Below are 25,681 nucleotides of genomic sequence, written 5' to 3' on the forward strand. Positions count from 1 at the left end.
CTTTTATTGGACTTATTCCTAGATATTTGATATTTTTGATGAAGATTTGTTTCAATGCAGTAAAAAGCAGAGGAAGAGAAGAAAAGCTTCTGCTGGGTTTACTGCCTCACATTATTAAGGAATCTTACCACATTTACCAAGCTTAGCAGGGCTAAGGTTTAAGTTGAGGTCTCACTGGGTCTAAGTAATGGTCTGGCAAATAAATTAGTTAGTCTTTCAGAAATGCAAGGTTTAGAAGAGATGAAGTGGTTCAAAACATGGGATCCTCAGATTTAGGTAAAATGCGTCCTTGGTAGAGAAATATTAGAGGCATTGACTTTGCCATGTTGCCACATGGAGAACCATGGCTGGAAGAGATGTTGAGGACACAGTGCAGATGTTGGATGGGGTAGGAGTCTAGTTCTGGGGTTTCCAGGTTCCTAGAACACCAAGCTCCCCAGAAGTGCTAAGTGGGACAGGAGGATGGCTCACGTGGTGGTGTTTTGAGTCCTTTCCTCCTTGAACCAGAGCTGTTCTGTTCTGCTTTTATCTAATATGTTGGAGTATAGCAGAAGTGCTGAAAATGCACGTGCATGCACACCTGCATGTGATTGTGCAAGGCTCTATACTAAAAAAAAAAAATAGCTTAAAGACAACCAGACTAGATATTTTTTAATATTCCATTCAGCCCCAGGATTCTGGGATTTTAATATTCTAGCCAGCCTACATTTCAGGGACTCTGCAGACATCATTATTAACCTTGATCTTGGTAGCATGGTGATACTGTGTGCATATCCAGGGCCTTCCCAGGAGCCACTGCAGAATGTCTGTTTTAGAGGGTCTTGAGAATGGTTATCAGGTTGGAAGAGGGCTTAGGTACTTGTCTGGCTGCATCATAACAAAGCGGTGTTTTTGTTCAGACTCAGGATTGCAAATCACTAGAAATAGCTTCATTTACTGAGTATACTGCAAAACAGAGTTTCTGTTTTATTTTTACCTGATACCTAAAGAATGTGGTCACCTGATAGAAACTCATTGCCCAAAAGAAAAGGAAGATATAATTCTTATATATACTTCATTCTCTTTTGTCTTATGAAAGCAGAATGGTATTCCTCCTGACAGTCAACTAATTATTGCAGCGGCATTCACTTCATTTATTTCTTTCCCAAGTAAAACTCCAACATAGAGGTTTAAATATAACAATCATCATTATCATAAATAATAATTATTAATAATATATTACAAATTAATGATGTATAATAAATTATTATGTGAAGGAGGAGAAGAAATCATCACTACTACTCTTACTGCTGGGGTTGATAGAGGTTATGGGGAGACCTAGAGCCCCATCCAGGCCCTCAGACTCCTCCTTTGCATGACAGCTCAACCACTTGTGCCCAGGAGTCCAAAATATGTACCTGAGAGCCGCCTCCTGGGAGGCAAGGATAAGCTTATTTGCTGGTTTGGGGGTGCCCTGCTGCTCCAAGAGCCTGAGTGCCCCTCATCCTGGCAGCGGCTAGTGAGAGAGAAGCAGCGGCCCCTTCTCGTCCAGCCTTCCTGGCCTCTCATCCTGGGGTCGGTAACCCCTTTGTGCTGGCTGAGGGCCCTCCCCGCTCATCTCTTTGTCTACCCATCACTCTTTTCTTCCACCCTTTACTCCCGCTCCAGCAAATAATAAAGCAAACAGCCACCACAGCCTCGCTTGAGTCTCCCCAACTTGTGGTGGTAACGCCAGAAGGACCAGGGCCCCTGCAGTCAGGGAGAGCAGATGGGCCAGGGTTGCCTGCTCCAAGCACCCCTCTCCCTCCCCCACAAAGCAGGCCCTGTTTCCTAGTGAACTCTGTTTTTTGCTTCCCATCCTCCTCCCTTGCGACTGGGCTTTGTTTGCTCACTTGCTCGTTTAATGCATCATCCTGCCATTTGGAGCTCCTTAGTTTTGCAGACAGTTGACTTTGGACTTGCAGGGAATGCTGTCAAATGCCCAGCTTGCACCTCACGCTGCACAGGACAGCTGTAGCCACAGGAGAGCTGTGGAGGGGAGGGGAAGTCACCCTCTCTAGCCCCTGTCCCCTTTCCTTTGCTTTTGAAAATAAGACAGCAGAGACTCAAACAGCTGCTCCTTAACGGGTGGGCCCTACAAGCATGCTGGCTTTATCATCAGCCCTCACCAGCTAGAGGAAGACTTGGGAGCCCCATTCCAGAACTCGCTAATGTGGCCACAGAGGTGAACTAAAAAAGGATCAAGGTCTGTGAAGGCAACAGAATGACTAGAGGTGCCGCCTCTGTGTGAGGCAGTGGGCCAGGCAAGGTGTCAGCGGTTCAAAGATAGATATAGAGTAAGTTCCTGGCTCAAGGATCTGGCTTATTTCTGGTAGAGGTGTAAACGGTGAGATGAATTCCAGTGGATTGGACAAGAACTTCAGGGAGGGATTTATATTTCAGTTGGGCTCGAGGGGCAGGTTGGGTCACCATTCTTGCAGGTGGAGGTAAGTGTGCGTGGGCAGGAAGAACAGGGCAGGTGAAGGCCCAGAGGAGGGACAGGTGCTGGGAACAGCAAATGCTGTGGTAAGGCTGGGCATGAGGGAGAAAAAAGAAATGGGCGATAAGGCCGAGTTGGGTCTGGGATGATGGTGACTGACTTGGAGTACAAAGCTGGAGAGTGTGAGTCTGTTTAAGTCTTTGGTCCTTCTAACCGTGTCACTGCCCTAAGGTTCCTAGCGGGTGGCTTAGAGGCACTGCAGGGGCCAAAGGTTCAGAGCCCTTCCTTGCTCATTGTACTGGGGTGTTACCTTTCACTTAAGAGGGTTCCCATTGGCCAAGTACCATTCACTTATCTAGTCCATCAGTCTGCAAATACTTACTGAGAACCTCCTGTGCGTCTAGCCCGTACTCCGTTCTGCTGAACGACCGTGGAAGGTTTTGGGGTTTTGTTTCTGTGTTTCGTTGAGTTTGCTTTTGTTTTCTGTATAGAAGGTTTTGGCCCAGTGGCAGACTAGCAAGAGCCATGGGTCAGCAGCCTGAGTTATATTCTGTCTCTGCCACCCACTCATCATAAGTCCTTAAGCAAGTCTCCTGACCTCTCTGGGCGGAGTTTATCACCTGTAAAGTGTAGAACTAGACTGGTAAATCGTTCCCAACTGAGCCATTCTAGGACTGGCATGATCAGTGCATGATCTATAGTCCAAAACTTTCCTTTCTGTCAACAAAGTCAGAAAAGGAGAGACCAGAGGCAGAGAGGCCAGGTAGGAGGTGATGGCAAGAACATCTGTGGAGCACCTTACGGATCTGAGTGAGGCCTTTCACTTATTCATTCAACAAATGCAATACTTAGCGCCAGCCATTGCCCTGAGCATGGAAATATGTCAGTGTCCAATACAGAGCCTCTGCTTTCAAGGTACTTCCTGTATAGAGGGCAGTGGTGGGGCTGGGAACAGGAGTGACAGATGGAGAGATGCAGTTTGGAACTGAGAACAAAGGGTGTTAGTTGGAGCTGGGTAAGTGTATGAGGTGCCAGAGAACGGAAAGGACAGAGATTTAGAGGGAAAGAGAAACCTGGGGTGATGGAACCTAAGGAACCTTCTGTGGAAAGCCAACTAATGTTCACTTCATGATAGAAAACACATTCTGTGTCATGCCAAAACAACAAAACTGTCCCCCGAAATATCCTGGTGTGGCTGTGAAGCTATGACTCTAAAGAGAAAATGTCTCTTTAGACACTCAGTTCTCCTTGACTACATCGTTCCCATATATGAAGCAGAATGACACCAGAGCCATGTATGGGTTTATATTATATGATGTGAAGTGTTAGTCACTCAGTTGTGTCCTACTGTTTGTGACCCCATGGACTGTAGCCCACCAGGCTCCCCTGTCCATGGAATTCTCCAGGCAAGAATACTGGAGTGAGTTGCCATTCCCTTCTCAGAGGAATCTTCCCGACCCAGGGATGAAACCTGGGTCTCCCGCATTGCAGACAGTCTCTTTACCAACTGAACCACCAGGGAAACCCTGGGTTTATTTAACAACAGATCTATTTGCTTTCCTCAGAAAGGTCTCTAATAAGTACCAATGATATGTGAAAGTAGTGTGGGCAGCTGCCTAAGTTGCTAGCCCTTTAAATCTTTTCCCAGAGCAGCTGTCTCTCTCCCATTCATTCATTCATTCATTCTGTGTCTCTCCAAGTTATTGGCATGCATCCAGAGCAGATTCTGAGAGCCTCAAGCTTTTCCTTATTTACCCTTCAGTAATTACATATCACAGGTTGTTTGCTCTATGAGAGTCTGGGGCTGAGCAATTAGTTTCCCATTGTCTTTGCAGGAAATGACATCCATGTGACTTCTGCAGAAGGCAACTGTTGACCACTCTGATTAAAAGAATTTGGAAAGCATTCAGCACTTCCTCTGGTTGATCATTCAGACTGGCTGATTGGGAAGGCTTTTGGAAATATACAGAGCGAATAATGGTTGACAGAACCAGAAATACTACTGGGTCAGTCCCTGAACAAAAGAGGCCTCTGAACTGTTCCTCTCATCTCTCGTCTCTCGATGCACTGGCTTGTCTAGAGCCCTTCACTGTGTGGCTCAGCATGGTGCCTCAGCATTCTGTTTCTTTTATAATACTTACTGGGGAATGATCAGGCAGGATGCTTTCCAGCTACAGATAATTGACTATCCAATTTAAGGAGGTCTGGGCAATATGAAATTTATTGAAAGTCCAGTAGCTCTGTAGACTTTAGGGTTGACTGAATGCAGACACCCCCAACTCTTCTTTCCCAAATTTCTTCTGTCTTTGCATCCTCTGTGGGCCAGCTTTATCTTGTTGGAGCAAGATAGCTGCAGAAGTCCCAGACATCACATCCCACACAGCATTCAGAAGGAGGGACTTTCTCCCAGAAGAATGAGGAGAAGCTCTCAGCAAAACATTCTGCATCTGTTGTTGGCCTGGATAGGATCACATGCCCAGTCTTGAACCAGTCACTGGCAACAGGAATGAGTTTCCCTTAGATCCATGACTCTCAATCAGTAGCATGCTCACAGGTCACTTGGGATCTTGTAAAACAGCTTCCGGTTCAGTAGGTTAGGGGCAAGACCTCAGAGCTGACGTTTCTCAGAGGCTTCCAGGTAATGCTGACATTGCTGCTGGGCACCCTGCAAAGCCTTAGACCACGCAGGTCCCCACCCCACCCTAGCTGGGAGTGTTGTTACCTGCCCACAAGGACTGTGGCTGGAGAAACTTGGGGGATCTGTTAGGGAGAAGGAAGAGGGAATGGCCCCATGCAAATAAAAATTGTATCAGAGATACTTGTATCCAGTGCATAACAAGCATGTTACCTTTAAGCAGCCACGGGAAGTCTATGAAACAGCAGCAGAAACAAAAAGTACTTGCAGTACTAGGTGTGGTGTGGGAACACCTACAAACACCTTATTATTTATTTATTCTTGAGGTTGTATACATTGCCATTTTTGAAACAAAAGATTAAAGTCATGCTGCTCTCTTGATTCTCATTCAGCTATTTTTATTTAATGCCATATACCTAATGTGACTCAAAGGGAATGAGTTCAACTGTAGTGGATTTACATATCCTTAAGTATAAAAGAGTGTGCCAAGTCTAGCCATCGTTCTTTGAGCGGCTATCTGATCATTGTCTTAGTTACTGGGGAGGGAGGGTACACCCCCACTCATCCTATGAGTCACTTGACATGACGTTGGGGCATGGAAGATGCTGTCTGTCAGTGGTGAATTTCTGCCAGTGCAAATGGTCACAGTGCCCTTATACATGATGTTCAGTGGAGAAAATCATTATGCTCTCTGCATTGAAAAGGAAGAACTATTTTGTTCTCTTGTGTGGATTGCAGGGGGCGGTTTCTTGACAAAAGACACACAGGAATCCTGAAGTGCTGTAATTTGGGGGAAAAGGCTGTTAAGGCTGAAGGACCAGCGTTCCTCCTGATCACAGACTCAGGAGGACCCAGAGTGGAATAAGCTGCCAGGTGTTGAGTAAACCCACCTGGGTGGTACCCAGAGGGACTGCCGTCTCCAAAATCACATGCAAAGACAGCACTATGTGAGGGAGACGGAGTTTTCCTACTCCATCTGCTTGACCCGCCCACTCCGAAACCACAGCTTCACATCTGTGAGACCTGTGGGAGGGCAGAGCAACTCTTACTACCTGTCCTCACCTACACAGGTCACCAAAGTGCCTGTACTTAGGGAATTACCGACCCTGACACCTTCAGAGGTTCTCGGCTCCTCTGGACCAGCTGGGGAAAGCTGCTGGGCTCCAAGCTCCAGCAAGGCAGGAACTGGGCTCGCATCACACCAGTGCCCCATGGATAGGCAGGATGATTGAACAGGAAGACGGTCAGCCCCAAAGACCGAGCAGTCACTCTTTAAGGAGAAATAAAAGAGGGGAACATTTTGTCATGTAACTTCAGTAATTTATCAGCTAAATATACAATGTTTAGGTGTCCTGTCTGCATATTTAGAACCTCAAGGACTGCCAGTTAGAGACAGAATAATATTAACTGATCCTGTGTTCTACAAGCAAGGTGGCACTATGATTCACCAATGGGTTCAAGCGATGCTGACTGAATGTCTTCCTACTGTGTGCACTGTGAGGCATGGCAACGAGAGTTTGGTCCATGCATGGGGGCCCAGAATAGGGAAGACGTTGTGGTTTCCAGAAGGGAAACACAATATATGCTTAATTACTTCTGCCTAATGATACATTTTTCCTTTGGTTGTGGTGTTTTTCAGGACCAGTCCAGCAGCTGTATTAGAAGACATGTGGTATATATAAAGTTTGTGATCGTTGGGGGAAATTTTGGTAAGTGTCACTGCCTTTATCTCTGGTACCTTGTGAAGTACGTGGTGCTCATAAAGGGAAGCCACGGCTTTGTCTCTGCATCTTTTAAATCTGCTCTGCACTTGACAAAATGGATTTTATAGTTAAATGTGACGCTCAATTGGTATTTTCTGACAGTATGACATTTTTTCTTGTCATTGCCGGTGTTATTAAGCGATATGGGGTTTTCTAAGATATGCTAAGTCTAGATTTTAGGAATCCTTCCAGATGCAGGATGAAGAATACCCTGGACCATTTAGCTTATGTTCTAAGCCACCCATGGAATATGTGAGTAATTAACTTGCAAACCAAAAGAAGTGAAAAAAAAGAAAAAATGTTTTTAGGTTTCCAGAGGAGAGAGATCCTTCTGGTCTATTTGTTGAAATGAGAGAGAAACAAGTAGTTAGCTGCTTGGGGAATGGGACATGAAAGGGAATTAAGAATCCAGCATGCCTTATCCCAGGCTGGGACCAGCAGAGCAGTGGTCTGAGACCAGGAACATTAAATTCAGCAGTCACCCAGAAGACCTTGCTAGCAGTAGTCAAAAGCACAGGAGAAATGGCTTAAAACCCAAGTTCTAACTTACCATTTGTTATGTAACCTCACTGAGCCTCAGTCTCCTCATCTGTAAAATAAGGCGTATAATATTACCTACCTCCTAGGATTGTTGTGAGAGTAAAGCAAGCTAAGTTGCAGGGACGCTCAATAAAGCAGTTTTTTTTTAATGTATTTTATTGAAATATAATTAATTTACTGTGTTGTGTTAATTTCTGCCATACAGCAAAGTGATTCATACACATATTCACATATATATACATTCATATATTTTTCATGTGTATACATGTTCGTATATATTTTCATGTGTGTATATATATACACATTCTTTTTCGTATTCTTTTCCATTATGGTTTATCACAGGATATTGAATTTAGTTCCTTATGCTATACAATAGGACCTTGTTGTTTATCTATCCTATACATAATAATTCAAATCTACTAATCCAATCTCCAAATCCCTCCCTCCCACTTGGCAACCACAAGTCTATTATCTATGTCTGTGAAAAGCAGTTATTCTGGATAACAGAACATCCTTGTTTGGAAACTGGACATGTGCCATTGAGGTCAAGCCAGCAAAAGGTGTGCGTGTCTTCCAGAAGAAGAGACGTTGAAGAGGGGCTAGTCACCCCGTTTGCTATCACAAGAGATATCCCAGCTGGTCACCACAGTCCCTTCTCCAGCGTCTACTGCATAGCAAGCAGGGGAAAGCCTCAAGGCATTTGCCTCCTTCTCTCACCCTGTCAACCTGTTCTTAAACCAGCTTAGTGAATTTAACTCCCCTGCCTGCCACCTTTACAGCCAGGTGTGGTCACATTGTTTTAGCTTTGTTCAGTTTGAGAGCTAATGTTATTTTGAATCAAAATGATGAGAAGAGAAAGAACAGGTCAGAAGGAGATGGTACCCTTGGTTTAGGTCTCAGTTACCATGTTGAGGCTCTCGTTTCCAAACCTTTCTTTGGACTTTTATGTCTATACTTACTATTCAGGCTTCACAAAGATTCAGTTACTGGACAGACTTTTTTTTAACTACAATCCATATTTATTCACATTTCATCTATTTATCTATTAATTGAAGGATAATTACAGAATTTTGTTGGTTTCTGCCAAACATCATCATGAAGGGCAGAAATATTTGCGCTTTAATTAAAAGAATTTGGCTTTAGGTGGGGCCCTTTACCGGAAGTTAGGGAGAATCAAGCATATTACTGAGATGAGCTCATGGTTAATGTTGGGTGTCCAGAGGTGGCAACCCTCCAGTTTCAGGGCCTCAAAGAGATGGACATGGCCTCAGGAGTTGTCTGGTCCAGTCTTCCATTAACAAAAAAATAAAACTCTTCTCCAGAATTCTTGACAGAGGGTAGTTCACATTCTTTCAGAAGTGGGGTTTGCTACTGCACAGAGGAGCTTTCTCCAATTAAAAAGCAATTAAGGGCACAGGGAAATTTAAAGGGGTGAGAAAATTGTGCTAGCTTTGACTGTACTGATATTTATACAACTGTAGACTTTTGTGAAAACTCACCCGGCTATACAACAAAAAGGGTGAATTTTGCTATAGTTAACTAAACCTTAATTTTTTTAATGGGGAAAAGGACGAGCAACTAGATAAATACCTGGACATTAGCTCAAATTATTACAAAGAAAGAAAAAGGGAAGGAGAGGAGGAGGGAGGGAAGAAAAGCTATCTAGACCTTCTATTAATCTACAGTATGTGCTCGAGGGAACAGGACTTGGTCTTCTTGCTTCTTCTTTTCAGTGTCTGGACAGTACCTGGCCTGCAGAAGGCCTGTGCTGAGTATTTATTAAATCATCGAGGCCCCTGAGTCACTCTCTAAGCAGATGGAGACAAGCTCACTTACTTTCCCACACACCACCCACTGGATATTTGAAGATGCTCTCCTTCCTCATTCTTCTCTGGGCTGAGTTTAAACCGTCTTTGTTCGTTGACTCTTCATCTCCTGTTGTGATTTTCCTTTCTCACCCTGCCCGGCGCCGCTCCTGATTTGCTCCCTACGGGTGGTCTGGGGCTAAAAACGCAGCCTCTGAGGGGATCTGGACCCCAGAAGAAATACAGTGGGTTCCCACTTCTGTAGACAGTGTTAATACACAGCAAGCCTTATCCCCTTCCTTACTAAGGGCTTGGTAACTGGATCGTGAAGGATTTCTTACCAGTAGTCTTCTAAGAATGGAGCTCCTAAAAGTAGGGAGGCTAGTGGTCCATCCAAGAGATCAGGTGGCAGCAAACCCAGCCTTATCAGTGTGTTGACTGAAATGAAGCCAGGTCCTGCCCCTGGTTTGAGACAGCAGCGGTGCTGTTTATAAGTCTTTCTGGGCAGTACTGTATTACAGGTCCCACTTCTTCACCATGAGTCATAGCGAGTTAGAAATTCTGAAAATTAAACTTATAGGTGCCATGAAAAATCTAGACTTTTTTTTTCCCCTGGCAATGCCAGGGGAAGATGTATAAATAGGTAAACAGAGAGCAGTATTTCTCAACCAGGGTTGTTTTTGTCCTTGCAGAGGACATTTAGCAATGTGTGCAAGACGTTTTTTGTTGCCACAATGGGGGAGGGTGGGTATGTACTATTGGCGTCTAATGGATGGAAGCCAGAGATACTGCTAAAGACCCTAAAATGCACAGGACACGCCCCCTACACACACGCACACAGGACACGCCCCCTACACAGCACATACACACGGGACACGCCCCCTACACACACACATGCATGCACACACACACACACACACACACAGAGAAATGATCCTGCCCAAGATGTTAGTAGTTCTGAGGCTGTGAAACCAATATGGAAATAATAATAATTTTTTAAAAATCAATGTCTAAAGTACTCATTATTTTGAAGGTTTAAATTTTTTAATGTTTTGACATTTAATTAAATGTAAATATATAACCAGAAAACATAAAGAAATTTGTTCAAAGAATAACAAATCTGAAAGGGCTCCTAAGAGGCTACATCACCACGAACTCCAAGCCAGAAATGATCTAAATGAATTCAGACAGATGGGTGTCTGAAGACATATCCTAAGGACTGTCAGCTAAAGCTGAAAACGAGACTCACACAGCTCGGTTCCAGCATTCACACAAAAGAGATTGGCTCGTGTTTTAAATTTCAGCCCGGCTTCTTCAGATGTGTTTGTCTTCAGATGACCTCTGAGATGAGGCGGTATTTCAATCTGGGTTAGCCCATCCTTTTGAATCAAGGGTGTGATTCTGGTGTGATGAGAATGTGCTTAGGGAGGAGAGAGATCTCATTACAGATGATTGGGATTGGGTATTTTGGTACTCAGGGCTGTTTATTTGCATCAATTTCCTAGTGACAGTACAATCTGGTTTAACTGGGAGTCACTGTGAGCTTGTGTAGCCCGATACGGCTACATTTGCCGAAGCAGGGAGATTAAAGCAACATATGTCAAGTTGTGATATAGAACAATCCACTTGAAAAGACTTTAATTATAGGGCCTATTTTGGGAGGGTAACTGTGCTTTTTGTGAGGTGTATTTTGGGATCCGCTAACCCAACTTCAAGGCCAGTAATATCTTCCCAGAAAGGGTGTGGTTGTGTGCTTGTTGCCTAAATATTTTCTTACCCAAAGCTTTGGTATTTGGTACTTTCCTTCGACTTTACTCCCCTTCATTTTTCTTTTCCTGATAATCTTTCCTCTAGCAAGAATGCTATGAAAATGCATTCTGGGAAGCTAGAGAAGAGAAGGATGAAAGGTCTCATTTAGATGGCCAAGTCCAGAGATTTAGGGGAGTTACGTTATCAGTCTGCTGTTTTTAAGACGAATAGAGTTTGGAGGAATGTCCCAAGTAATAGTAAGCAGAATCACAGGAGACTATAAAAACTACACGTACTGTATGTGTCTATTAGCAGAACTACACACTTAAAACTGCTTGTTTCCAGTGTCGCTTTTCCAACCCATGGCTAGTTCTTGTGGGCCATTTATCTGGTTTTACTTTTGTTCTTTGAGATTCTTGCCTTTTTCCAGCCCTGCCTCTGGTGCCTCAGGTGAATACGTGTGTGTGTGTGTGTGTGTGTGCGTGCGTGCGTGCTGGGCGGGGGCGATGGGGAGGGTGGGGCATTGTCTTCCTGCCTCGCTCTTCAGGTGGCTCCCACACTAACCTATGTGAACCGCAGCTCGATTCTCGGCTTTATCAGGGCGTACAGATTGCATGCAGCAGCCCTGCCCAGCCTCTCAGATGCCCTTTTGTGAGCATCTCTGGAAGTTTTAAAGAACAGAGTGGTATGACCTGTTGAAAGCCAGCCCTGTGCATGCTGGCCCTGCTCTGGTGTGCATGAGAGCAGGTGCAAGGTTTAGCAGATGCATCAACCTTGTACTCTTGATCTTTGAAGTAATTCCCATCATCAGTTATCCCTTGCTCTCTAAGAGAAGTGTTCTTCTGTCTCCAGGTCAGTTTTGGCGCCGTCCTAAACCAGCCTCATTGAAGCTGAATTGAGGCTGCCCTCCTGCTTGTCTGCCCCAATAGTTCACGTACTTAGAATCTACTCTAAAATTCACACTGTTGTGTGGTTGTTACCTCCAGCAACACTTGTATACCAGAATTTCCCACTTATGGAGGGAAAACATTTTCAGAATAAGTAGCTGACAAGTATTCTAGTACATGACTGGAGAGCTGACATTGTGTCCTATATCTCACCTAGGATCCAGCTGATGGGACCCACCCACCCCCCAAGCCCTGACAGGGTGCCCACATGTGAATGCACGTGATGATTTGTATGACCCACTTAGGTTCATAAGAAGCTGCCACACATTTGCTCCTCCCAAACCACTTCTTAGGTGGTGGAGCAGGTGCCATGCCCAGATAAAATCTGATGCTCAGAGACTATAGCCTTGGTCTCAGGCAGGGGGCGTTTGGGAGTGCGGACCTGTTTGTTATCCTGCCCTCAAAGAGAAAGTAACTACTGGCATGTGGAGAGACATGGGTGGGGCAGGGGTGGTACGTGTCCTGCCGTGTCTGGGACAGCCTGCCCAGTGAAGAACTGTCCCCAATGCAGCATGCGCTGCGGCCCTGCTGAGAAGCACTGCTCTGAGGCTGAGTGGCTGCTATACAGCAGACTGGGGCTCATGCCCACTCCCTCTCAATCCAAGGTCAATATGTCCCTCTGCACGTTGGAGGCGTCACAGAATTCATTCCCCCTTCTTTGGGAGCACGCACTGCAGTGAAATTGAACTCAGAGTAGCTGTTCCTTGGATTGTGCCATTGCTGCTATAGCGCCAGACCTCCGCTGCAGCATCCTGCAGGGGAGGCAGCCTCTCTGGGACCTCTGTCCCGGGCATTCCTCTGTCTGTGCCCAGCACAGAGAGAGACTGTGTGTGTATTCTCTTCGGAAGAGACCAAGGAGGATGCTCCACCCAAAGCCTTTGACCTCGTCTTACTGGCTCACAAACCATCCACAGGGGCAATTAGGTTTCAGTGTTAGGAGTTTTTGATATGATAGCTTAGGCTTCCTCTCTACCTGCTGCACTTCTACAGCCTGTTGGAGCTTTGTTTAAAGTTTGGTTTTGATGTCGGCCAGCAAAGAAGCCAAGACAGTGGCTACATCAGTTTGAATGAGCACACATGAAAGTTGATTAACGTGGTAAAAATAAAACCATGTCGAATGAAAAGGCACACAGTGAAGCTGACTTGAATATCAACGTTGAAGGGGTTATGCGAAGGGGAGGAAGTGATAGTATCTGATCTTTCTTTTTCTTCTTTCCTGGCTTTCCCCTCCTTCTCTCTCTTCCAGATTCTATCTCAATTTTTTATTTTGAAAACTTTCAAACCTACTGGCTTGGGAGAATGATAAACACCTGTATATCCTTTATTTAGATTCACATGGTAGTCTACATTTGCCATATTTACCTTCTTTATCCCAATATATGTAATACATATAATTATATGTAACATATGTAATATATGATATATATTATATGTAGTATACATTATATAAATTTTGCAAAACCAGTTGAAAGTTGCAAACATCATGACCCTTTGCCTCTGAACAGTTCACCATGTATCTCCTAAATATAAGGACTTTCTTCTATATAACCACAATGCTATCAGCTAATAAGAAATAAAACAATAATTCCGTAATATTATCTAATACTCAGTCCCTATTCAAACTTGTCCAGTTGTCCCCGGCTGGCTGTGGTATAGAATGTCCTGCCTTCTGAACTCGTCTGTTCCTTCACAGGGTTATTTACCTTGCTCCTCACTTCCTGAAAGTTGTTAAGTCTAGAGGCTTGACATGAGAGGCAGGTGAGACCTCTTTTGGGAAGAATTCTTCATAGGCAGTATTACATCCTTGTCACGTCACATCAGGAGGCAGATGCTGTCAGCTTGTCCCTCATCCACAGTGCTCAGTCAGATCTCCTAGGTCAGGTGGTAACCAGACCTCACCAACGTCCAGAAGCACTTAGAGTCAGTAAGGCATCTGTGGGCTGGTACCTGGGTCCTTTGTCAGCATCGTTCCCCCACCTACCTTTCATCCAGAGATTTGAGTATCAATAATCCTAGCTTGCATCAATTATCACACTGGGATAGTGTCTGATAGTTTTTATCCTTTGCTTTCACTTCCTCAGTTCTTTATAGTGAATGATCTGGGCCTTCATATTTTTCAGTGATGACTTTTAAGCCACTTCTCGGTAGTCAGCTTGATTTTGCTGTGATAATAGATTATGCTAAACATTTTCCTTTCTCACCTTCAGAATAGGGAGTAACTTGAGCAGAGCAGTTACAGCGTACCAGGACCACACAGACTCCTTACCTGTAGAACTCCTTTCACTTTTTTCCCTCACAACGGCTCAGACTAGCAAGCAAAGTGACTTGCTCAGGGTCACCCAGCTCCTGCAGTGGAGCCAAGATAAGCAGATTTGTCAGAGTTTCCCACTCATTCATGTTCCCTCCGACCCCCAACCCTGGCTATGTCTCCCACCCTGCAGTTCTTGCCTTAGATGAATGCCTGCCTGACTGATGGGTCCGTGAACAGGGAAGGTCAGTGAGGGAAGTGCAGGAGAAACACCACTCTAAAAGGGCCAGGTGCCACGGGGTTTCTGACAGAGGTGGCTCAGTACCACCAGAGATCTCCATCTGTGTGTTAACCATTCCAACTGTTTAATATTGGCAACTAATTTATATATTCTGATACTTTTTCAGCCAAGTCGTCAGTTTTCTCCACCAGCACGGCTGCTGGCTGAGACTGTCTTGACTCAGCCTGGTTTTGCTTAGAAATGGAATTCATGGTTTTTCTGTTTTTAACACCCTTTTTAAAATGGGTATTACTATTCTTGAGATGGGATGCTTTTTTGATTGGGGGGAGTGTTTGAATTTTGAAGAGGGAAAGTGGGTCTTCAGGGAAGTTTTCTTTAATTGATACATTGTTATAAACCCTTCATTTTATAGGATTTTCTTTTTCACTCAATCACCACAGTTCATTACTGAACTGCACTTTCACACAGATGGTTTCAGAGAGCTAGAACAGATGTGGGGTGGGGATTGGGGAAGGGGCAGGTGCCCCCCAATAGGTAAGACCGCTGGCTGGCTTCCCTGGACCAGGACAGGGGAGATCAGGCTGTTCAGTTTCTGAGGATCAGCCCTCCACGTGTACACACACAGCAAGCCAGCAGCTCCTCAGACATAAACACAGACACACTGAACAAAAATGGGATTTCTTAACTAGTAGGTTAATAGCACAATCATAGATGTTTCATTCATAGCTCTGAAGGAAAGCAAATACACTTCCCTCTGAATATCATCTGTAGAATTTTTTTTCCCCAAAAAATGTTCTCCGAGTCCTTGCAGGGCAATGAAGTCTGTCTGTTTCACCCATCATGTACTCCTTGTTCTCGTGTTTATTTAACTGTGTTAAGGAGTCACAGGACCTGCAAACTTGTTCCTATGAGAAGAGCTGAAGCAGAACTGACAGACAAACAGCAGGACTTCTCAGGATGGGCCTCAGTTGCTGTAGTGCTGCTGAGGATAAAGACCTCTTAGGTTAATTCTAAGTGTTCCTAGCAGAATGACTCCTGAGTTGGGAGCAATGTGGAATGATTGTAGGTAAAGACCTTCTCTGGTCTTACTTCCTCATGCAAGAGCTTATTCCTGCCCTCCCATTTTACCAGATTAGTAACCTGAGGCACAGAGAGGTTGAGTCCTGTCCAGATCAAACCAAATTAGTAGCCTGGGTCTTTTGTGATTGTGACTCAGGTTTCCTAATGCTAAAAATTTCAGTCAAGTGGTGCTTCACCCCATGTGTCATCTTATTGTCAGCAATGTTTATTTCCGTGCAAACCCTCCATAACTCAGCTTACCACCACCAATAATGTTTAACAGGTGAAGAAACCAAAGTCCAAGTCAGTGTTGTTCAGACACAGAAATAGAAGACAAGGAGCATGTGTAATTATAATTTTCCAGTAGCCATATTGAAAGAAAGTAAAAAGAAACAGGTGGAATTAATTTTGATAGTGTACTTTAACCTAATAGATATCTAAAATATTAACATATCACCATGTAATCAATGTTCAAAATAACTGGAATTTTTGTAGCAAGTCTTTGAGATCTCAGTGTGTACTTTACACTTTAAACAGTACATCTCAATTTAGCCATATGTCAAGTATCCAGCATGGCTAGTGGCTCCCATTATCGGGCAGCAAGGCAGTGTGGTAGCCCAAGGTCATACCTAGCTAGATTCTTTAAGTCTCTTAAGAAAAACTTCAGCAGCTTTTTTCTTCTCCCCCTAATCTGAGGCCACATATTTCTGTCCTCTTTGTGTCACTTTTTCCCCAGCTAACTCTAATTACAGGGGATGCTTGGTTTGGCCATAACCACAAGCTCAGCAGTTTTCCACCAGTCCTGGCGGCTGGTGAGACCAGCACACTCTGCCTTGTAAATGATAGTGTGAAGCATTCTTCCAAATTTCTCCACAGCAGTTTCCATGATTTCCTTTCTCTTAGGAATAGCTCAGTGGAATTTTGCAAAGCCAGGGAGATTTTTTTCAATGCATCCTTTCTTAAAAACCCATTCTAATCAATGAATGAGTCTTAAAATACTTGCTACCTAGTAGGCTCCCCACGACCTCAGCAAACCAAAAAATCATCACACATTTTTTATCTGTTTCTATAGTGAGATACCTATGTTAATGCATGATGGCTTATTTTCTTTTTGAACTAATCAAATATTTCCCCAATATATCAGTCCCATTTTGAGCATTATTTACAAAGACACTGAGAGCGTTATTTGCGGTGAAACATTAGTAAAAATCAGATTCCATTTCCACTCAGTGTCAAGTCTCTGGCCACTTGAAGTATTAGCCTGTAATACCTCCCAGAAACAGAAATGTCAGAAGAATGGTGACAGGCTCCTGGAGTTTGTTATGATGGACTTCCCGCAAATAGAAATCCTGATTTGTAAAAATCTAAATCATAGTGCAGGAGATCCAGGTTCGATCCCTGGGTCAGGAAGATCCACTGGAGAAGGGAATGGCTATCCACTCCAGTTTTTCTTGCCTGGAGAATTCCATGGACAGAGGAGCCTAGCAGGCTATAGTCCATGGGGTCGCACAGAGTTGGACACGATGGAGCTACTAACATTTTCCCTTTTTTTTTCCAGGAAAAAGATTGTCCCCTGTTCTTAATTAGAAGCCAGCCCTCCACATGTTCCAAAATTCTCAGTTAAGAATAGAGAAAATAATATGTTATCCTGTGGCCTTGTCTACTAATTGAAGAATGGCCCCATAAAACCAAATAAGTGTATTTCCCCTGATCTCCTGCATGCTGTCTTCTTTAGATTTTGGCCTGATGTCCGTTTCTCTTATTCACAGACCCCCTGAAATCTGTCATTTAAAACACTTTAGATGTAAGGTTGCATTTAGAATCAGAACAATAAGTTACAAGGGCTGTTTCTTCTCATTTGACTACTCTCCTGTAGTGATGCTCACTTTGACTCCCAAATCACAGTCCTCTTATTCCCTCTGATTTGGAAGTATTTTTATGTCTTTGAGTGGATAGCTCATGTTCATTTCAGAATGTCATTTAGTAGCCACATTTCTGCTAAATAACCAGAAATTATAGTTGACCCTAGCCAAGAAGCTGAGCACCTAGATTTTGCTTCCAAGTATGGTGCGGAGTAGAAATGTTTTCGTTTCATCTTAATAGTAGACTGAGAGTGATGGATGGGCCTGGATATGAGGAAAAGAAAGGAAACGTAGATTGCAGTGGCAGACTATCATCTGCTGAAGGGATTCTTGACCTGGGGTTTTTATCAGAACCACCTGAGAAGCTGTTAAAAATCCTGGTATCCAGGCCCTGCTGTCAGAGCTCCTGAGGACATGACCCAAGCAAGTGTACAAGGACCATCTGCTCTTCCTCAGCTGCATTTGTTGTGAAAATTAAGGGAGAAATTTACTCTATGAAAAGCATACCTCATTGAACTTTGTTGTTCAGTCACTCAGTCTAGTCCAACTCTTTGCAAGCCGATGGACTGCAGCACACTAGGCTTCCCTGTTCTTCACTATCTCCCAGAGCTTGCTCAAATTCATGTCCATTGAGTTGATGATGCCATCCAACCATCTCATCCTCTGTCACTCCCTTCTCCTCCTGCCCTCAATCTTTCCCGGCATTAGGGTCTTTTCTAATGAGTCGGCTCTTCACATCAGGTGGCCAAACTTACTATCCTAACATACATGCATACATTGAAATTTTTGATACCCACCATGGAGAATATTTTGACTGTCATGTGCTCTGGGGTCTGAAGATAAAGCTCACAGTTGAAACAATCATTCATCCACTCAGTCAGCATTTAAAGGTCAGTGCCCAGTGTTGTTCCTGCCCTGGGGAAACAGACACAGCACATGCCCTGAAGCGTTTTGTGTTATGGATGAGATCGATATCCAATATCTGGCATCACCAACTTGACAGACGTGAGTTTAAGCAAGCTCCCAGAGTTGGTGATGGACAGGGAAGCCTGGCATGCTGCAGTCCACAGGGTTGCAAAGAATTGGACACGACTGAGCGACTGAACTAAATGTCCAACAATTACGACGCAGAGTAAAGTGTAATGAGTGTGTCTGCAGAGCAAAAAGAGAGGAGACCCCCACAAACATATGCACACATTCTCAGTCCTACCCCATTGCTTCCTTGAAGGTGGAAGGCGGTAGGCAGTGTGGGAAGGATTCACAGAGGGGCCAGAGAGCATGAGTCCTGAGGCTTGAGTAAAGAAGTAAAGAATATTCTGACTGTTTTGCAAAGGGATGGCTCTCAAATTTTGGTTCTAAAGTAAAACAAGGTCTTTATGACATCATTTGTCTTTTAAGGTGATTCAACAGCCTTTGATGTGATTCAGTTTGTTTATCCTGATCTATGTTGTCCCAGCCCAAGTCACATGGCTGACACATAGTAGGCACAGTGGGTGTGCTGAGTTGAATTGATGCTTCCAGTAGTTTAGCCTTTCCTCTGACAAACTGTTAAGACACAGTAGTATCCTAGGGAGGGTAATAATGCCAGTATATAATTTTCAAAATAGCACCCAAGTTACTTCTCCAAGTATTATTTCTAAAAGACTAAAAAAAAAAAAATTGCTCTTAAAGGAGAGCACATTAAGAATATGTGAGTAGTTCCTGCTGGTACATGATTTTTATATTTTGGGAACATTCACTCTTCTTTGTAACCTAATTTTTACTCTCTCTCATTCGTAAATGTATCTGAGGTTTTGGAAGAGCAACTGGGCCAAAAAGCCGATTGATCATGGCATTCCTTACTAAGTCTGTCATTAGTGTAAACAGAGAAAACAGCATTGTATTTTCCTAGATACTGAATACTTTTTCAGGATTTGGGGGGCAGAAAGTATTTGAGAGTAGCTGTTGACACTGCATTGAAAAAAATACAGCCAGTGCTGAGGAGCCTACTTACCCAGAGCAACTGTTCTCCCTGCACATTTTTGCAGCTTATGTGCATGCATGAAGCCACTTCACTTGTGTTCAACTCTTTTGCAACCGTTTGGTCAGGCTCCTCTGTCCGTGGGATTCTCCAGGCAAGAATACTGGAGTGGGTTGCCAAGCCCTTCTCTAGGGGATCTTCCCTACCCAGGGATTGAACTCACATCTCTTATGCCTTCTGCATTGGCAGATGGGTTCTTTACCACTAGCACCACCTAGAAAGTCCCTTTTGCAGCTTATGTCCCGGTTACCACCACTGATTACTTTGATGCTGCAGAGCATAACAGGGAAATCTGTGACCTTTTACCCCTGGTATAATAAGGAAGGAGAAGATTCAGCTCACATACTTCTTTGCTCAGAAAGCAGTATTTCTAGAGGTGCCCTGTGTGTTGGAATTTTTTGCTGTTAGTCTATCTGCTTCCCAAGCCTAAAAACAATATGCACCCCAGCCCTGTTCCATTAAATAACCATTCTGGTTGGAAAGAAAGTAGATCATGCCACAGAAGCTGGGCCTGGGGTTTAAAATGGCAGGATGAGGTTTAAAATAGCCTCAGCTTGTGATTAAATCCAATCGCTCCACTGCTGACCAGCTGTAGAGTCTTGGGCAAGTCACTCCACCTCTGAGAACCTCACTTTCTCATTTCCGAAATGGCAGTTAAAGATGAAAGCAGATAAGAAGCATGATGCTCACACAATGCCTGGCGCTAATACATGCTTACTCTCTGTCAGGTCTCTTTACTTCCCCTCGTTAACATGCAGTTTGATCATTTTCTTGTTTAAAAACTTCTCAAGACTCGCCTTACCCTCTGATAAAGACCTTAATACTTTAGCCTGGCATTCATGGCCTTTTACCATCTGTCTGTCTCACCTCTCCACCACATCTCTTCATCTTATAGCAAAACCAGACCATCTCTGTGCCCTCAGTGGGTCTCAGGCACTCACTCTCTTCTTGGAGTGCCCTCTGCCCACCTCTTAAATCTAAATCCAGTCTGCTGCAAAGCTCATCTTTTTTTTTTTTTTAATTGAGGTATAGTTGATTTACTGAATGTTGTGCCATCTCTGCTGTACAGCAGAGTAACTCAGTTATACACATATATATATATATTCTTTTTTAAATATTCCTTTCCATTATGGTTTATCCCAGGAGACTGAGTATAGTTCCTTGTACTGTACAGTGGAACCTTGTAGTGTAACCATTCTAAATGTAATAATAGTTTTGCATCTATGCAAGGCTCATCTTAAATGCCACTTCCTCCTAGTCCCTCAGACTGGAAAATTCACCTCCTTGTCCAACCTTGTCTTTCTCATCACAGGTGCTCAGAGAGTTTTTTCCCCTGGTGAGCCTTCTCTTCTTTTTCACAAGGCCTGCGGATGGCCATCTTCTTCTCTGTGCACATGCATCCTTCATGTGTCTTCCTCTTATAAGGACACCAGTTCCAGGGACTAGGGCCTTACCTTTATGACCTCATTTAACCTTAATGAAAAGACCCTGAAGCTGGGAAAGATTGAAGGCAGGAAGAGAAAGGGGAGACAGAGCATGAGATGGTTGCAAACTCAAGGGACATGAGTTTGAGCAAACTCTGGGAGATCTGAAGGACAGGGAAGCCTGGCATGCTGCAGTCCATGGAGTCACAAAGAGTCAGACACAACTGAGCAACTGAACAGCAACAACTTCTGTATAAGCTTGATCTCCAAGTACAGACATGTTGAAGATTAGGGCTTCAACATGCGAATTTTTAAGGGACGGGATTCAGTTAGTTACATATGGGTATAAAAGTCCAGCTGGATCCTCTGAGGGAGTGTGGGAGGCGGGGGGGGCGGTGTGGGTGTGTGTAATTTCCCCCTGCTACTAGCCTTCTTCTTCTCTACCCTCATTGCGGAGTACCACAGGGAGGCAGCCACTGTGTTCTTCCCCTGGGTCTCTAGCCTTGGCCAGCCCAGTACCGCTGCTCCCCCGCCATCCCGCCCACAAAGAGCCCGCTTCCGCCCTCACCAAGGGCTCCGGAGACCTGCACTGCCTCACGCAGCGGTCCCATCACAGCCCCCTCCTGGTTGCCCACAGCCAGCCAGGGAGAACAAGAGAGAATAAGCCCCAGCAGGAAAGGGAAGGAATTAAGGGACCGAAGCAGAAGGGTGACTCTTTTGTCTTAAAGGAAAGAAGTGAAGCTTTTCCTTTCACTTCTCTGTTAAACATTGTTCACGGGCTATTTTTTCCGCCACATTTCTCAGGTCTGAAAACCACTGAGGCATCCCTTAGCTCTACAAGTTTAGACAGTTGATAAGCGATGTGAGAGAATGCAGTCTAATTGGGTCCTTCGTTAACCCACCCCTGACTTACAGAGGGAGGTGATTTGGTTACAAACCGTTTTTACTCTGCTCAATCAGGGGTTCCACGTGCTGTCATCTGCTTGTAAATTAGCTGGAGGCACAAGCTTTGCATCATGTAAAGTATTTATTCTTGCAGTTAATATGCTGGAAAGTGTGGTTTCACACGTTTCTTCTGATACAAAGGTTCTCACCCAGTAGTGAACCAGTCACCTGGGGAGCGTGTACAAAGTGCCAAGTCCATCCTTCCTCCTCCCCACCCCCACCCCATGAGAGTGTAAGTGTGAGAATGAGAGGACGGGGCCTCCCTAACCCTACCCTGGAAACCCCGGAGTCATTGCTTCTTTCTTTCTTACTTCCTCAGAGATTTCTTACTAATTTTTTTCAAATATAGGATTCTTTTTTTAATTCTTGACAAAACCCAGGAACTAGTTTGTTTTTTATTGTTTTATGATGGAAAGCTTCAAATTTACAGAAAGTAGACAGTGTCACGTAATGGACCGCATATCACCCAGCTCCAGTGATCATCCACGTTCTGCTATTCTTGCTCTTCTGTGCCTGGATTATTATTACTTTCTGACGAATTCAATTTTATTTCCTAGATAAGGAAAAAAGTGTAATCTGCGAACTAAAAGTTGGTTACATGTCCTTGCACGTGTTTCCCCCACTTTTCTGCATTTACTCCTCACAGCAGTCCCAGGCATTGTTACCCGCATTTTATAACCTTGGAAATGGAAGCTCTCAGAAATCACACACCTGCCAGGCCCTCAACTAGTAAGTGCTCAAGTAGGGTTCACTCCCAGAGGCATCTGAGAAGTCTGCTTTTTCCCCCTAAGCTACACCTTAGAAGAATAAGGACCGTAAAAAATAAGTAGGTCCAGCACAGCACATATACTAAAATTGGAATGATACAGAGAAAATTAGCATGGCCCCTGTGCAAGGATGACACAAATTCGTGACGCGTTCCATAATTTTTAGGGAGGAGGGAGGGGGATTCAGGATTGGGAACTCATGTACACCCGTGGCAGATTCATGTTGATGTATGGCAAAACCAATACAGTATTGTAAAGTAAAATAAAGTAAAAATAATAATAAGTAGGTCCAGGTTTCACATATGGACAGATGTACAACTGTATAATAAAGCAAATACCATTTAATGTTAATATCAGAAGCTAGATGGTGTTTGGGCATTCAGTGTAAAATCATTTAAACTTTGTGTTTGAAGTTTTTCACAATAAAATATTGGTGGTGGGGGGGAATTTCAGTAGAAGCAGACTTTGTCTTTCTCATCAAGCAGGACATAAACAAGCTAGTTTCAGATACCCATTCTATGGATATCTGTTCAAAAGACACAGATTGGAAACTTCCTTGAATTTTAATCTTAAAAATAGCAAGCCAGTGATAGAAGTTACCTGGAAATGACCTTATCAACATTCCCTGGTGAGGTCTTAGAGAACTCAGAAAACTAGATGCCTTAACTGTGAGAGGGGCATGATGATAGACAGTTCTCCAGTTCTGGTCACTTAGGTGGGATTCAGTCATTTACCCAAAGTGACATTTTACATAGTAACATACATCCTGCATGTTGAAGCGCTTCCTTAGTGCAGAAGAACATAACTTTTTTACACTACTTCACAAACGCAGCTACCTACACCACTCCATCGTGTGGTACAGGCCCTGCTTTGGCTGGGGAGCTGGCTGGGAACTGCTGAAGGTACAGAGACCCTGGGAGTACAGCCAGCAGCCCTCTCCCATTCCTCCAGGGGGCACTGTGTGTCCCAGTAGCCAAGGCTTGGCTGCCATTTGCATTACCCAGCCTGCCCCTTAGCACTCAAGGCCAGGTGCTCCAAGCCTCCAAGCCCAGGGAGAGCTCTGCCCTTCTAGCTTTAGCCTGCTGTGGATGAAGGAGCTGCTTAGTTATACAAAAGCTACATACCCAGAATCCTCACACACTGCAAAACTATGATCACATCAGGGAACCAAGTCAGCCTAACTCACTGATTTCCAAAATTCCAGTTGAATCTTGGGGTCCATATGACTCACTGATGTTCATACCATCATGCCATTCCTTTTTGATTATACTCTGAGTAGAATCAAAAGCCCTCAAGAGGTAACTATCTCTTGCGTTAAGTACTCCATCAGTGTCCTTCATCCTGAGGTGTCCAGACAGTACAGGCAACAAGGAAGAGCAAGGTTTGTAATTAGACCTGGATGTGAATCCCAGCTTCCACCATTACTGGCTGTGAGACTTGGAGAAAGTTGCTTAACTCCTCTGAGCTCAGCTCATAGGACTATTGTTAAGGTTTGAACTCAGATAGAGGTATGTGAAAGGGCTTCCCAGGTGGCTCAGTGATGTAGAATCTGCCTGATAATCTCCTGTAGGTGATAAAGAATCTGCCTGCCACTGTAGGAGATACAGGAGATACAGGTTTGATCCCTGGGTCAGGAAAATCCCCTGGAGAAGGAAATGGTAACCCACTCCGGTATTGTTGCCTGGAGAATTCCATGGACAGTGGAGACTGGCAGGCTGCAGTCCATGAGGTCTCAAAAGAGTCGGACACAACTTAGTGACTGAGGGCACATATGTATGTGAAGTCACCCAGCATGGTCTTGGGCCCACTGAGCACTGGTTTCCCTTTGCTCTCGTGTGTATGATATATTGTGAGTATGAGATGAGGACTTACATCCCTGCTGCTCACTGCTGGTACGAATACATTGTGTCTCTTCCCATCCGTGCTTTCATCATCTAAAAATGGACTGCCTATTCCAGGATGCTGCATGTGTGTGTACTATCTAACTGCCCCTTGGGGTGCTCCATCACACCGTGGGGCCCAGGATGGTCCTGAGCATGCAGCCCAGAAAGGGTAAAGGCTGGCAGCAGACTGAAGGCTGTGGGATCAGGTAGGGAGGGCAGCAGAGAAATGATCAAAGTGAGTCTAGAATCAAAGGCTGGCATTTCTGAAAACAAAGATTTCAGCTTGGGAGCTTTGCCAAGGGTGACCCCCACGGGGTGTTAGTTATACCACACCGAGGAGGGAGATGCTTGACTTCCGGTCACTTCCCCACAGAAGGCCTAATTGCAGCTTGGATCCTTTGCAACTCCTTGGTGGGGGGTGGGGAGTGGAACGGGGGCTCCTAGGCTAGGGATGGGGAGACCGCTGCAGTGTTCCTGCCTGCACTACTGCCTTCCTCCTGAGAAAGATTGCCAGTATTATTTCATGTGGTCTTAAACTGGGAACGAGAGTTTGCTCAGTTGTGCATAACAGACATTAAATCTGTTGCCCAGTTTGCAGTCTAAACTTGCTTGTGAACCTTCCGTCCTTGCTGGTTCCTGCCTGCTACAGCCATCCAAGCACTTGGGACGCATTTCCTTTCTTCCCCAAAGCTGCGAGGGGCCCAGGAGTTGGGCTTCCTTAAATGCAAGCAGATGGAAGCAAGCAGGAGTGTGGAGGCAATTAAAGGATTTCTTCCTCCAAGCAGTACGGGCTTGCTCTCTTTGGTGTGTGGCTGTTCTTGCTCATTTTTATTTTCCATTTGGGCTTTGTCAGCCTGTCAGCTCTTTTCTTCCAAGCTGTGTGTTTTGCTGCTGGTTGTAGGCGCGTGCAAGATGGGGTGACTTGGTTGCTTATTGTTTGAAATCAAACTTTCCACACCGAGGTATGGATAATGCATGATCATGATGGTGATGCCTATGCTTCATATTTGTAAAATATTCTGCAGCTTAGAGTGCTTTCACATACATCACCATTTCATTTGGCCTGGGCAGAAACTCAGATTGAAATGACGGCTATGCTCACCCCGCTGGAGTGGGTCTCTGTGCTATCTTGTGGGTCTTTGTCTGTATGCTATCTTGCTAGTCATACACAAAGGGGAGGGGAGTAGAATGAAAATTAAAGTCTTTTGCTTTGTTTTCTCTTTCTAGCTTCAGTCAATCAGTTACATATTTTTCAAGCACTTTGAGTGCACCGCTAAATTCTCTGGTGACCTTTAAATAACTGTAGCAGACAGCCCTTGCCATCAGGGGATTTCC

General features: G+C 44.4%; 1 protein-coding gene and 1 pseudogene across 6 annotated transcripts in view; both read left to right on the top strand.

Annotated features, from left to right (window-relative positions):
* Positions 1–25,681, top strand: part of FYN (FYN proto-oncogene, Src family tyrosine kinase) — a 216,056-nt gene that overhangs the window by 92,415 nt on the left and 97,960 nt on the right. For all 6 annotated transcript variants that reach the window (XM_069598088.1, XM_069598092.1, XM_069598087.1 and 3 more), the window contains one exon: positions 6,733–6,802. The gene's annotated coding sequence lies outside the window, so the exon portion shown is untranslated. The remainder of the gene's footprint in view (positions 1–6,732; positions 6,803–25,681) is intronic.
* LOC138445467 (U6 spliceosomal RNA) lies at positions 22,527–22,626 on the top strand (annotated as a pseudogene).

The sequence above is a fragment of the Ovis canadensis genome, chromosome 8, assembly GCF_042477335.2.
Source record: "Ovis canadensis isolate MfBH-ARS-UI-01 breed Bighorn chromosome 8, ARS-UI_OviCan_v2, whole genome shotgun sequence".
In the NCBI taxonomy this organism is placed as follows: domain Eukaryota; kingdom Metazoa; phylum Chordata; class Mammalia; order Artiodactyla; family Bovidae; genus Ovis; species Ovis canadensis.